The sequence below is a fragment of the Populus alba genome, chromosome 2 (assembly GCF_005239225.2).
Source record: "Populus alba chromosome 2, ASM523922v2, whole genome shotgun sequence".
NCBI lineage: Eukaryota > Viridiplantae > Streptophyta > Magnoliopsida > Malpighiales > Salicaceae > Populus > Populus alba.
In genome coordinates, this window is record NC_133285.1 from 16,953,848 (window position 1) to 16,967,400 (window position 13,553).

Genomic DNA, 13,553 nt, shown 5'->3' on the forward strand with positions numbered 1-13,553 from the left:
TAAACTAACCCAAAGATCTATGTTAATAATAACAAAAGATACAAAAATTTCTCATTTCTTTCCTCTATTTGTATTTATTTATTTTTTCAAAATAAATCCCAGGTAATGATTAATAAGAAGTTATCATCATTTTCTTAGTGTGCACCATAAAATTTTCTTTGTGATGCATGCATGACCGTTGACTTTAACAAAAAAACAAGAAAAAAAATGATAGAGAGGTATAAACTGTGTTTGGTATTGTGGTAGCTGTTATGGTTGTAGTTTGAAAAAAATTGTTTTATAAAAATTACTTTTAGTTGAGGTTGGTTTGAAAAAATAGGTGTTTGGTTAAAACTGTTGTTGAAATTGAGGTTGAAGAAAAAGTAGTTTAATGTGTTTGGTTAATAATGCTTTTGAAATTGAGGTTATAAAATAAATTAAAAAAATATATATATTTAATATTAATGATTTTAAATTTAAATATTGTAAAATCAATTACTCTTATTACATCATGAAAAAAAATAATACTTTATATAAAATATTTTTTATTATTCCATTAAACTATTTATAATTCCATATGTACAAAATTCATCCGATAAAAACTACAGTTTTCATAATTTTTTGAGCGTGTAATAAAATTAGATAAAATATTATCAGATATAAAATTGATATTACTATGCGAGTGAATTTAATTCACTCTATACTAGGTTTTTGAGAAAAAAATATTGTTCACATCGCGAATGAATTTAATTCTCTAAATTAGTTTTTTTTTTATAAAAAAAATTAATACAATTAACACACTAAAAAAAAAAAAAACCTGCGGACAGTGCAAGTGAATTGCACTTTTTCTTATTTTTTATAGCCTGCAGTACATGAAAAACAGGTTTTCATAGCTTTTCCTTTACAGCGTTTTAAATGTAAAAATCATGTGGGCTTCATGCACAGTAAATCGTTTTTTTATTACCAAATGGCTGCAGACTGTGTTTTAAATAAAACGTAAAATAGTAACCGTGTAGACAAACGGAGTCATAGTAGAACATGAGAACAAACTAATATCATGTTAAGAACTTTTTGAATTGAATAGTTTTAATAAAATCTTATATTTTGATTTATTTTGAATATCAAGAATTGAGTTTTAGATTTTAAAAAAATTATACGAAAGTAAATTAGAGGACTCATCTATTTTTGTTGGTAAAATAAATAAATACTAGAAATTATTATTATTAACAATTAGTTTTTCTAAAATATGTTTACTCTTTTTTTTTTGTCACTAATCTCTCTTCCATCAAAGGTAAACACATGCTACCATTAAACCCTCGACAACACCACCATCAAAACAATCTTCTCATCCCATCCCATCCCATATTTTGTTCTTAAGTTTATGGCTCATGTAATCTTGAGAAACTGGGCCTTAGGGTAGGCATTTTAATTTGTTTTTTTTTTGAGTTATTTGGGGTGATAGTGATGGATGAAAACTTGAGGTAGAGAGAGGGGGCTGTTGTGATAATGATGGAGGAAAATTACGGTGGTTGAAGGAGGTGATTTCTTTATTGTTTGAAAGATATAGAGCATTAAGAGATTTTTTGAGTGAATAAGTTAATATTAACTTTTTTTTTTAATTACTTTTTACTTTTATGTTTTTTTCAATAATTTTATTAGATTGATATTAATTTTTTTTAAAAAACAAAACTTAACAACAATGCCCCTTAAAGCACTAACGCCGCCTAAAACCCACCACTCTTTCCCGCCATGTTTCTCCTGACGTTGAGTTAAAGAAGCCCTAGACCTGTGTTCGTTTCAAAATTCTGTTAACTTCTTATATACATGCTGTTTCAGGATTGAATATGAGGAGGAATTGGACAGTGAAGGTTAAGGTTTGTTCTAAAGCTGAGAGCTCGAGCTTCCCTCTGGAGAAAAGGAGGTTCTTGCTTTAAATTCCTGGGTTTTGCTTTCTGGGTGTCTTTAGATGCATGGGAACTTTGGCATACATTTCTTGCACAATCTTGCCTTACACACGGTCATGTACATGCCCTGTTTTCTTTTTCTACAGGGCGAATCTCCATTGACAGAGGGAAATTATACTCATGCTGTTGTCATGGGTTTCCAAGCAAAGATTTTGCATAGTTCTATGAGAACCCTTTCTATCTGAAAGTCTTCGACGAACATGTAATCACCATAACTCCTATTTTCTCTAAGATTTTACTGGTATTTCCTTTAACAATCCATCAATTTTGCCTAAATTAGAATCTTACCGGGTGCCTTTTCTATTTGGCCTAGTTTCCTCGCTTTCTGGTAGGATTTAGTTAATGTGGATTATGAATCTGAAGCTGAAGATGATATGCTTCCTATATCTCGTAAAGGAGAGGGAAACCACTTACTTCCACTTTTTGACTGCTTCTCGTTGGTATATTTTGCAGCAGAGGTCTTTCAGATGTTTGTGGGTAGCTCTGGATACAAAGAAGTAAGAATTTTTGTCTTCTGTTCACCTTTCAATTATCAGTCTTTAAATTATCCATGGATGCTTCAGTGTCCTGTCTTGAATATTGGACTCTCTATGGGAATTTATACTTGACTCTGCAATTCTGATGTTATAGTTTATTTTGTGATTTCTCTTCTTGCTCTTAGATGCTGAGGCATGAATGAAAGGGTACTCCCTACTCACTGTTTTTAGGAACAAACATTCAGGTAAGCATACTCATAATTATGATTTCAGCTTAGTTATTTATTCAGATTTTTATTATTAGTCACTTTAATTTCCTTTGATAGTTGGAACAAGTAAAATACAGATTCTCACTTTGCCTCTTGCCTCTTGCCATATAATTTAGTACATAATTTAAGTGGTATAGTGATGCAGCCTAGAGATTTAAGCAGCTTCATATTTGTAATTTCAGTAAATTTCCTGTATAAAGGACTCTTTTCTGTAAATCCTAAACGTGGTGCTTAGGTTCTTACTCAAGTAGTGTTTCCTTGTATCTGTTTTCAATTTCAAAGTCCCTGAATCACTTTATTGCATAGCCCTAACCCTATAAACAAGCATATATCTTGGATTTGTCCTGTATCATATAGATGTTCAGGCTACAAATGTGATGGTTTGAATTGGAGGCCGACTTCCTTGCTTGTGTCTAAAGGTTGAATCTCTATATCTAGTGAAGATAAGTCTCGATTTGTCTCTTGGGACATCGTTTAAACTGAGCAGCATACCTGTGACTGTTCAATCTGTCTATCCCATCTGATTCTTCGAAGCCAGTGACAGAAAAATGAATCTACAGCAGTGTCAATGCCTCTCCTAATCTTCTTCTTCTTCTTCTTTTCCTTCAAAAAACATCAAGTTTACTATTGGACTATATACCAGAAGAGAATAGTAATAATATATTATTTGACATTAGTCAGTAATTAAACTGTTTGAATTGCCTTTATTTTTAAAATCATGCTAGCTACATCTTGGATCCTTGCATGCACTGTTACTTAGAGAGGAATTCCCTTCATTTTCAAAAAGAACAAAAATGTTAAGCCAATTTTACTAATGAAATAGTAAAGTAAAAATGACTGCTCGTGGGCTTTGCACAGTGTATTTTCAGGGAATCAAACTGAGCATTCTTTGATTCCTGACTTCTTCTCAAGGCATAGTGTATTTTAGGGGGGGAGAGAACTATAGCTAGTGGCTAGAACCAATACAAGAGATCAACTGTTGTCGCTGTGTACTGAGGACTCAGATCTTGGGAGTTGAAGTCCTGAAGTTTGACCTGCCTCTGCCAAACTAACAGAGAAAATACATAAAAGCCTTGTATCTTCACTGAGGCTGTGATAGCCCCAACCAGAAAATGCACCCTCTAGCAATCTGGGAGACTAGTTGTGGAGTTGTTCAAATGTGTGCGTATGCCCATTACTTTTTTCCACTGTCTCTACGTTCATGTTAGTCAAACGTAGAAAGAATACGAGGAAGTAATATTACATTATAAACTGCTGTATGTCTGCATCACTAGAACAACATTGACAAATACATATCTTCAGTTATGAAGTGGATTTGGCCCTGCTGGGATTTTTCGACGAGAAACTCGATAAATTGTGTCTGACTCATCTTTGCTAGATCTCTCTCGAACCATTTCTTTGAATTTCCATGAGAAGTGGGAAGAAAGATCAGTTTCGACTGTTTTCCCTGGTTCTTCACTTGTTCTGCTGTGAATGAAGCGGCAACTTGAGAGCTGATTGGCTACTAGCATGATCAGTAGCACGAAAAACGAGAGCCTGGGGTATAGAGTAGTAGTACCCATGGATAAAATGGAGAGGAAGAGCAGGAAAAACAAGTAGCTTAGGAATCTAGATTGGTCGACCACTTTGTTTACTGACACTGACCGGTGAAGTATATTTATGAAATCTGGCAACTTCTCACAGATAGAGCCAAGACTCAAGATTTATGCCGTCAAAGTGGCAGAAATGCCCTTGTCTTTACCAGTATTGAAACTCTGCATATTTTAGTCTGATGGTTGACGATTATCTCTGGTACATGAACCAGATTCATGGCAGAAATGCTCTCCATTCTCTTCAGTGATCACAGAACGAACCAGAAGTGCTCATAAGGAAGCTGAAACATGCCTTGGTACATACCAGAAGTGCTCACAAGGAAGCTGAAACATGCATGCCTTGGTACATCATCCAAATTTATAGCCATAAATCTCAGAGGTGTTAATTTACTTCAATTTGTGAGGTGGGCTTAATTTCGCCCTTCAAGCATTCAGTGGAATGCTAATAATGTAGTCGTGAAAATTGGAAACTGTTTCTGGTGGGCTAGGGCAACTGTGGGAGTTGACTTCACATTAGCTGGTCCTGTCTTACGCCCATTTTTGTCATGATAGCTTCCATTCTGGCCCTGGCATAATTATTCGTGGAGAGACCCGAGGCACATTAAGGGACACGTGGTGCAATTAGGAGCTGACAAGTGACGGCAATGCTGTGCTTGATCACATGTTTTCGTTCGCAAGCTATTGATATAGTACAACGTGATTGATATGGGGCGACGAAGCTGTGCCTTCCCATGGTTTTGATGCTAACTTTGTCACCATCGAAGACAAGGTTCTGCTGTATCCTTGTGTCCAAACGTCTTCCACCTCGGAGCTCGGAGCTCCATCTACCCAATTATATGCACAGCGGGTTGAAATTGACCGGCATCAAAATGAAGCACAGCTTGAAACTTAAAACCCTAGTTTCGAGATAGGACTGAGAAGTTAGGCCACCTCTTTACAAGCTCTAGTGTAAAGAGTTGGCCTAACTAACCTTTGCGATGTTTTCAAGGGCCGGTCCCTAGCCTTTACCTCTATGATATGATATGATTAAAAATAGGGGTGTTTATGGTTCAGTTCGGTTTGGTTTAGACTCAAAAAACCTACCGAACCGAATTATATTAATTTTATGAAATATTAACTGAACCGGACTGAAAACCGGTTCAAACCGGACTGAAAACCGGTTCAAACCGGACTGAAAACCGGTTCAAACCGGACTGAAAACCGGTTTGGTTAAATCCGGTTTTCTTGACAAAAAACCGGGAAACCTTAACCCAAACCTTGACCTGCCAACCCAAAACTCCACCTAGTCCTTTGGCTCTCCCATCCAAATCTTAGCAACCAAATCTGAATCCATAATCGAAATCTACAAGAAAGACTTGGAAGAATTCAGATCTGGCTTGAAAAATGAATTTGCCATTATCCGCGATGTCGCTTCACACGCCATCCATGATCTCCCTGCTTCCTTTAAGGCAAGTGTTGCCGTCGCTCAGAAGTATATCAAAGGGTGATGGGCTCGTTTGGGGAAACCTGACTAGATTTTCACCTATGAACATGAACATGTATTTTTGGGGTTACTTAAATCAGAAGCACAATTCAAATGTTTGCGACCCCTAAAGCAAAGAAAAAATCTAAACCAAACCTCTCTCTATAAACATATCTAACACATCCACTATCAAGTTGAACTAAGCAGAGGAGGCCAGGGCTTTGCTTGTTAAACCCTTAAATGCAGATGGCAGTGCAGAAATTGAGAAAGTGCAGAAGCTGGAAAAGGAAGATTGTGAATTAATTGAGAGGAAGATTGAGAATTTATCTAGGAAGGAGGCGGCTTTTTGTGAGATGAGATGCACAGGGAGGAAGGTTAACCGATTAGGTTAACTTAACTATTTATACCATAATTTTTTGTTAATGGGTCCGGTTTGGTTTGGTCTGGTTTCTAGTTCAAAACCGAAATTGAACCAGACCTGTTAAAAGTTATGGTTTTAAAAATCGGTTTAATTAATTTTTTTTATTTCAGTTAATTTTTTTTTAGTTTTATCAATTTTCTCAGTTAATTGATTATTTTAAACACCTTTAATCAAAAGCACCTAACGATAAGTAACTATGAGTGTGCATGGCTTGTTTATCGAGAGGACGATAATGGAGCTGCTCCATTTGTTTTATTTTCGGGATAAGCTTCAGGAGATATCCTTGAACCTTTTCAACTGGCTTCCTCTATTTCTCTTGCCATTGCTTAGGGCTGCTAGGTAGTGTAGTGAGCTAAAATCACTCTCTTTTTCTTGCTAATTAGCATTTTGTATCAGTGTTCTTACTTTGAATTGCGTGTTGGGAGGATGCAAATGCATTGATGTGAGGCTATATGAGACGTTCTCGTGACTCCATTAGAGAGAAGATTGTTTTCTACGTTCCAAACGAACTTAAGAAACCTAAACATCAAATGGAGTTTTAAGGTGGAAATGATGGTGAGAAAGACGAAAAGAATCATCTCAAACAGGAAGGATCTATCCTCAGTATGAATTTTGAACAAAATCTTGAAAGATTCACTTGTTTTTGGTGGGAAGGATGACCCATTGACCTAAAACTTTACTTGTAGAGTAAGGTTTTACCATGTCCCCGTGGTAGTTTCTCTCAATAATTTTTCTTCAACCCTAACACCCACTTCCTTTTTCAACGTCTCCCAAGAACCTGTCTTCTTCTTCTTCTTAGCCTCCAATTTTGAAACCCTAATGTCCCTTTCAATCGATTCTTTCATTTTCCTCCTCTTCTTTCGATATCTCAATAGCCGTCCCAATCAACATCAACAAAATCCATGTCTCGGTGGTAGTTTCTCTCACATTGGTTTCCCACAAAGATCACTTTACTTGTAGCTTCTATATGATCAATTTAATGCTTAATTTAATACTATTTGTTATATTGGCTTTTTTCCGTATCATATTTTATTATTACGTTAAATCTCATATATTACATTATTTATTTATTTTTATTTTATAATTAGATTTAATAAGGATTAATAAGACTCAATCATTTATAGTTTATACTAATATAATATAAAGCGGTGTATATAGGATTCCAAGTTAGTTTGTAATGTACAAAAAGAAAAAGAAAAAGAATGTGCTTGCAGTATGGATGCTTGTTCAGGTATCTTAATTTTTTTTTTTAATTGAGAAATGGAAATATATTTTTTATGTTTAATAAAACAAATATACCACTTACTACATGAATTTGATAAATAAAAAATAGTTGTTAATACTAATTAAATACTAAAGTAGGAAGATAATGTTCCTTGTAAAAATAAAAGATAAATCGCATGTAAATATTTTACACTAATTATCTTCTTTATTTTATACAATTTTATTTGTCTAAAAGGTTAGTTCTAGTTGCTAAGAATAAATGATTTTTGTTTTTATAAATGCATCATGGAAAACAACATATTTATATGAAATATGTATATGAGAAAAACAACTTAGATAAAAATTACAATAATCTATAAATTAGAGTATGAGTTTTTGGATCTCAAAAACTCATTTTTTAAACTTTTTTTTAGACACTTAAAAAACACCTTAATAAATATAATAACGTACTTCCAACTCAAAAACACCCTATAATCACTCTAAATATAAAAATTAAGAGAATAAAAAAACTTCATGGGTTTTTATATTTTTTTTGGTATGGTTAAATAGCAAAATTACCTCTCTTCAACTCTCTTAAAAAAACCCATTAGCGATGATAAATAAATAATAATAAAAAAATTTTATGGAGTGAAATAAAAAGAAAAAGGGATCAAGAGACTAAGAAGAGGAGGGACTAAAATGCAAAAGAGGAAAGAATAAATAAATTGGAAGTATCAAATAAAATTGAGAAATTATTGAAAGAGATCTTACATATTAATAAAATAAAATTTAAATAATTAGAAATTTATAGTCAAGATAAAAAAATATAATTATCTAACATTATTTTTTCAGTTTCAGAGAATCTCAGATAATATATATATAAGAGACATTTAGATAAAGAGAGGGAGAGGCACAAAGATCAAAAGAGAAACTCTTGCAAAAAAGTCTAGCTAAACAAATAATATAGTAAAGAGAAGACAAAAAAAAAACCTAAGCAAACAAATAATAAAAAAGTCTAGCCTTTGATCTCCTATCTCCTGTGGAGGTGACAGTTGAGCAGCCTGTTGACTAACCCACATGCCTTCCTGCCCTAACAATGTAGGGAACAAAGCTCCAAAAGAAAATCTATCGGGCGACTATTATTTTTCATGCTCTAGTTTCCTTTATTCCAATCTCTTTGATCTAGTTCCAATCACCTCCAATGATTCATGAAAGTAAATTTTTAATCTCATATGTGATTTTTTTTGTTGTTCAAATTTTTTTATTAAATTTCAAATTGCTAATGCATGTTGTATTTGAAAAAAATTCACAACATGTTCATGATTTTTTTTTTTTTTTTATAATTGATTATGCTCATTTGTATTAAGTGATTTGGTTGGAATATTGGTAGTTATTTATGGTGGTTAGATTTAATAAAATAATTAATTTATGGTAAGTTAACATAAATTAGGTATAAAAGGAAACAACTCGAAACTTGAGTCTCCATTAATTATTATTTTGAATCTTGCTCTTTATAATAAAAACATAAAATGAGGATTAGGTATTTCATTGTCAAGAAAAATCTCAAATCACTATTTTAAATTTTACCTCTAATGAACATATGTATTTAGTTTATGAGAAATATTAGCATCTATGCATATTGTCATAAACACGATTTATTTACTCTTTTTATTTTATTTTTTTTTTTTTATAAAAAAATAATAAAAAATTGATGATGAAAAAGAAAAAAAAATAAAATGAATGAAGAATAAATTGAAATTTGGATTAAAACAACATAAATTGAAAGTTTGGAGACTTTATTAAACTTCGGATTAGTTTTAATTAATCAAATTAAGAGTTTAATTGAAAAATTGCATAAGTTTGGGGACTAAATTGAACTTGAAATTAGTTTAATTAATGAAATCAGGGGTTTAATTGAAGGAATATCAAAGTTTGGGGCTGATTTGGGTCAAAATTAAAGAAATTAAAGTTCAAGGACCAAAGTGAAAATGATGGGTTATGTAGAAAGCTTAATTGATTTTTCCAGGGGTAAGTTTTGAAAAATAATTAAAAGTTGAAGAGTCAATTAAGAATTAAATTGAATAATTTAGAAACCAAGGACTAGTTGGTACATGGAGATAAATATAGGGCTCCAATTGAAATTAATCCAGGGCAAAATAAGAAAAAAGCAGATTTTCCATGAATAATGGTACAATCGAAAAAAGTCATAAGTTAAGGGGGCAGGTTGAAATCCGCCATATCAGTTAAGGAACGAAACGACGCCGTTTCATAGAACATTGTTCATTCTTCATCGGACCAGAAAGAAAAACAGACGCCTCGCCTGCCAGCTCACCCCACGATGCATCTCCATTACCATTGTAACGGTCCTTCGAGTCCATTCATTTGCTGGGCGATTGCATGACATTCCATGGCCTTATAAAAGCTCGAGAAAGGCCTCGCGGGAGAGGGACGAACAGAAAAACACAGGGGGAATGTTACAGGTGAGAAACGAGTGGTGCCAATCTGGAGATAAATGGGCGTGGAGGGTTCCTTAATGTTCAGACAGACGAGAAAAGGGGAGAATCAAGTTTTTTAGGTTCCCGAAAACTAGGAGTTCATAAGTTTTTCATTTCCTTTTTGTATATTCCCCAGTCTGTTACCATGCATGTATATATAGCTCTTCTTTCTACAGGATTCCAGGAGCCTTGAGAAAGAGGACTAAAACGGTGCGTACAAATTGAAAGGAACGCTTCTTTAACAAAACTTAAAACGGTGCGTTTGGCTATAATTGGATCTGCAACGGCTACTTCAGTTTGAATTTATAGGACGAATTTATTCTTCTTCATCTCTTTCAGCTGGTATCAGGGAACAGAAAGGAATAAAAAAGAAGACACAGGAGGAGACAACAAAGGCAAACAGAAAAACACAGAAGACAGAGACGAGCAAAGAAAGGAACTAACACAGAAATAAACGAAAGAAAAAAAGCAGAAACAGAGGAACTAAAGCCAGAAAAGAACAGAGAGAACGAAAATGCAAAAAGAGAACAAAAACAGAGAGAGGACGTACGAAAGCCAGAAAAGAACACAGAGGGGACGAGAGAGAGACAGAACGTGAGAAAACGGAAACATGAAGAACAAGAAAAGGAAGGGACAAAGAGCAGAAAGGAAACGGAAGAGAGAAGCTTCGCCCAGCACCTGCAGGTTCTCGTTCAAAGTCTCTGCAAACCAGGTAAGCTTTCGTTTTCCCCCGTTTTGCATTTTAATTACATAGTTGCTGTAGCACGCTGCAGAAAAGAAAAGGGCCGGTTACTGGCATGACCAGAAACCGGGCTGGGCTGCTGGGTTTAACCCAGCCTACACAAGCTGAACTAGACTTAATCCAAACAAAAAAAAACATAAAAAGCTGAGATAGGAGCAGGGCCTAGGCCTAGGCCTCAGGCTGAGCCGTCCAAATTTGTTTTGGATCAAGAGTGTGTTTGATAAAATACATCTTTATACCAATTTCTCTCTCTCTCTCTCTCTTTTTAATTCTTCTTTGTTTTGATATATGGTCAAACGAGTTCCTTTGTGATATAGGTAAATTCCAAAAAAAATTCATGGACCATTTTGAATTTATTTGTGGGTCTCTCGTGCTTTTATTTTCTAACAATTTCATTATATATTTGATTTGTGGATTTTTACTGTGAAATATAAATCTAATTTGCGATACATGTTTTTTTAAGAAAATAATAACAACTAATATGTATATTTATTAGTTTTAGAGTCAGGAATACCATGCTTTTTTGTATTATGTAATATTTATCAATGTTAGAATTGGAAGTATTCGTACTTGAATATTCAATGATGTTGGAGTTAGGAATATTATAAGCAAATCATCAGTAGCATAATCCAACAAGCTTATAACAATTTAAGACAAAACCAACAATGCAATTTATCTCAGGTAGAATGCTTAAAGGGTGATAATATCTTTCATTTTGCAGAACCATTCTCATACTATAAAATCTTTATTGATCAGTCAGGGTTCCTAACAACCATAATACTAGGTGATGATTTCTTAAAAAACGACTTTTCTCCCAAAAATAAAAAGATACCAGAAATTTGTTCTTTCACGAATTCAATTTTTTTAAAAAAATTACCGTGATATTGGGTACGACGCATTATATATTTTTATTATAAAATTTACTAACAATGTAATTTTTTTTAAGATAGAATAATTTTTTTAATAATTTTTCATCTTTCTTTAAAATAACCGAATACTTAAAATCTCTTGAAAGATTCACTTGTGTTTAGGTGGAAGGATGACCCATTGACCTTAAAACTTTACTTGTAATAAGGTTTCAAGGTTTTACAATGTCCCCGTGGTAGTTCCTCACATTAATTTCCCTTATGGCTAAACAATCACTTCCCTTTTCAACTTCTTTAAAAAATCTTTATTATTGTTTATTTTTATTTTTATTAATATAGATGTTCGGGCTAACTTGGATGAACCTCGACTAATCTCACAGGTCCTAAAATTAACAATCATATAAGTCTCAAGTGGTTATTATATTAATAATTATAAGGCTCAAATCTAAAATTATAGGAAAAACAAATCTTTTAATCTCAAATTCATATCACTGAATCATCTACTAAATGATTCTTCATCTTAGCCTCCAATTTTGTTAGCCCAAATTTCCTTTTCAATCAATTCTCTCATTTTCCTTCTCTTCCTGTGATATTTCAATGGCCTTCCCAATCAACATCAACAAAATTCAGGTCTCCGTGGTAGTTTCTCACATTAATTTCCACAAAAGATCACTTGTAGTTTCTATATTAATTTAATATTTAATATAATATTATTTGTTATAGTAGCCTTTTTTTTCCGTATCATATTTTTATTATTACGTTAAATTTTTTCATATATTAAATTTTTTATTCCATTTTATTTTATAATTAGATTGAATAAGCCTCCCATTATTTTATTAAATTTCATATATTCATTTTATTTTTTCACTTAGCCCTATAAAGGTGACAAATTTATAATTTTTTTATTTTTATAAAAAATATATTTTTATATTTTTCCCTTTATACTTGATATTTTTTATCATTTTATACTTGACCTATTCATCACCATTTGTTTTTTTTTTCTTATTTTCATTCTTTTGTATTTTTTCCATTCTTTTCCTTACTGTTATTTTGGGAAAACAATATTATTTTTCATTATTTATACTTGAAATATTTATCACTCTACACTTAGCTTATTATTTTATAATTTTTTTTATTTACATTTTTTGTTTTGCGAAAAACTCTTATACAAGGACTAAGGAAATATTATTTTAATATAGCAATTGTAACATTATTTTATTTTTCTATTTCGTTAAAAATGAGCTTAAGAGCTTATATGTCTTTATTAATGTATATCAATTTAACTATATTTTATTATATATAAGTATTGATTTTTTGATTTACAGTTATATTTTTTACTCATTATAAAAAAACTTGTTAATAACACATACACATTAATTCATTTATGTTAGAAAAATAGTTATTCGACCTTCAACTAGACAAGTCGAATAGATGCGTTATCATTTTGTTTTTTGTTTTTTTTTTATATATATTTATTGGCATATATGATTCTCTATTTATTTAATTAAATATATGTATAAATCTTTTGATTTATAATTTAAATTTTTATTTTCAAAAAAACACATTTTTAAAATTTGCATTTTTTTCTTCAAAAAAAAATATTATTCAGCTAGCAGTGAAATAACTAGTAAATACTACCTCATAATGTATTATGATTTTAACGTAAATCTACGTCAACCTAACTTTCCAACTTTTTATGCTATATTCACTAATTCCGAATTTCTTGTTTTGGAATTATCCTCCCCTACCGTTCTACTATCGAATCTCTAACGATTCGCGTATCACCTATTTGCACGTCAAGTTGTAACTTTTTTCCAATAAATATTTCAATATCATTGATTAAATGGATATCAATTTATCTTGAATTGAATTTATAAATCTTTATAAATCATTATCTTATCCAATACATAAAGAATAATGGGTAATAATTTAATTTAAATTTAATGAATAACGACCCATCTTAACTTAAACTTACAAGTCCTTTTAGATCATTATCTTATCCATTCAATAATAAATAATATATGAATATTATTAAATTCTACCTAAAACCCGATCCAAACTTAATGCAAAATATATAATGTATT

The 13,553-nt window shown here is 32.1% G+C and overlaps 1 long non-coding RNA gene across 3 annotated transcripts; it reads left to right on the forward strand.

Moving 5' to 3' along the window:
- Positions 1–1,663: 1,663 nt before the first annotated feature.
- LOC118042688 (uncharacterized) lies at positions 1,664–10,959 on the forward strand. Of its 3 annotated transcripts, none has more exons than XR_004686495.2 (6): positions 1,664–1,900; positions 2,030–2,145; positions 2,257–2,440; positions 2,605–2,664; positions 10,038–10,117; positions 10,201–10,959. It is a non-coding gene; the product is annotated as an uncharacterized lncRNA (long non-coding RNA). The 3 variants fall into 3 exon arrangements; XR_004686497.2 differs by having other exon boundaries at positions 1,664–1,853; XR_004686496.2 differs by having other exon boundaries at positions 1,665–1,900; positions 2,397–2,440.
- Positions 10,960–13,553: the final 2,594 nt, after the last annotated feature.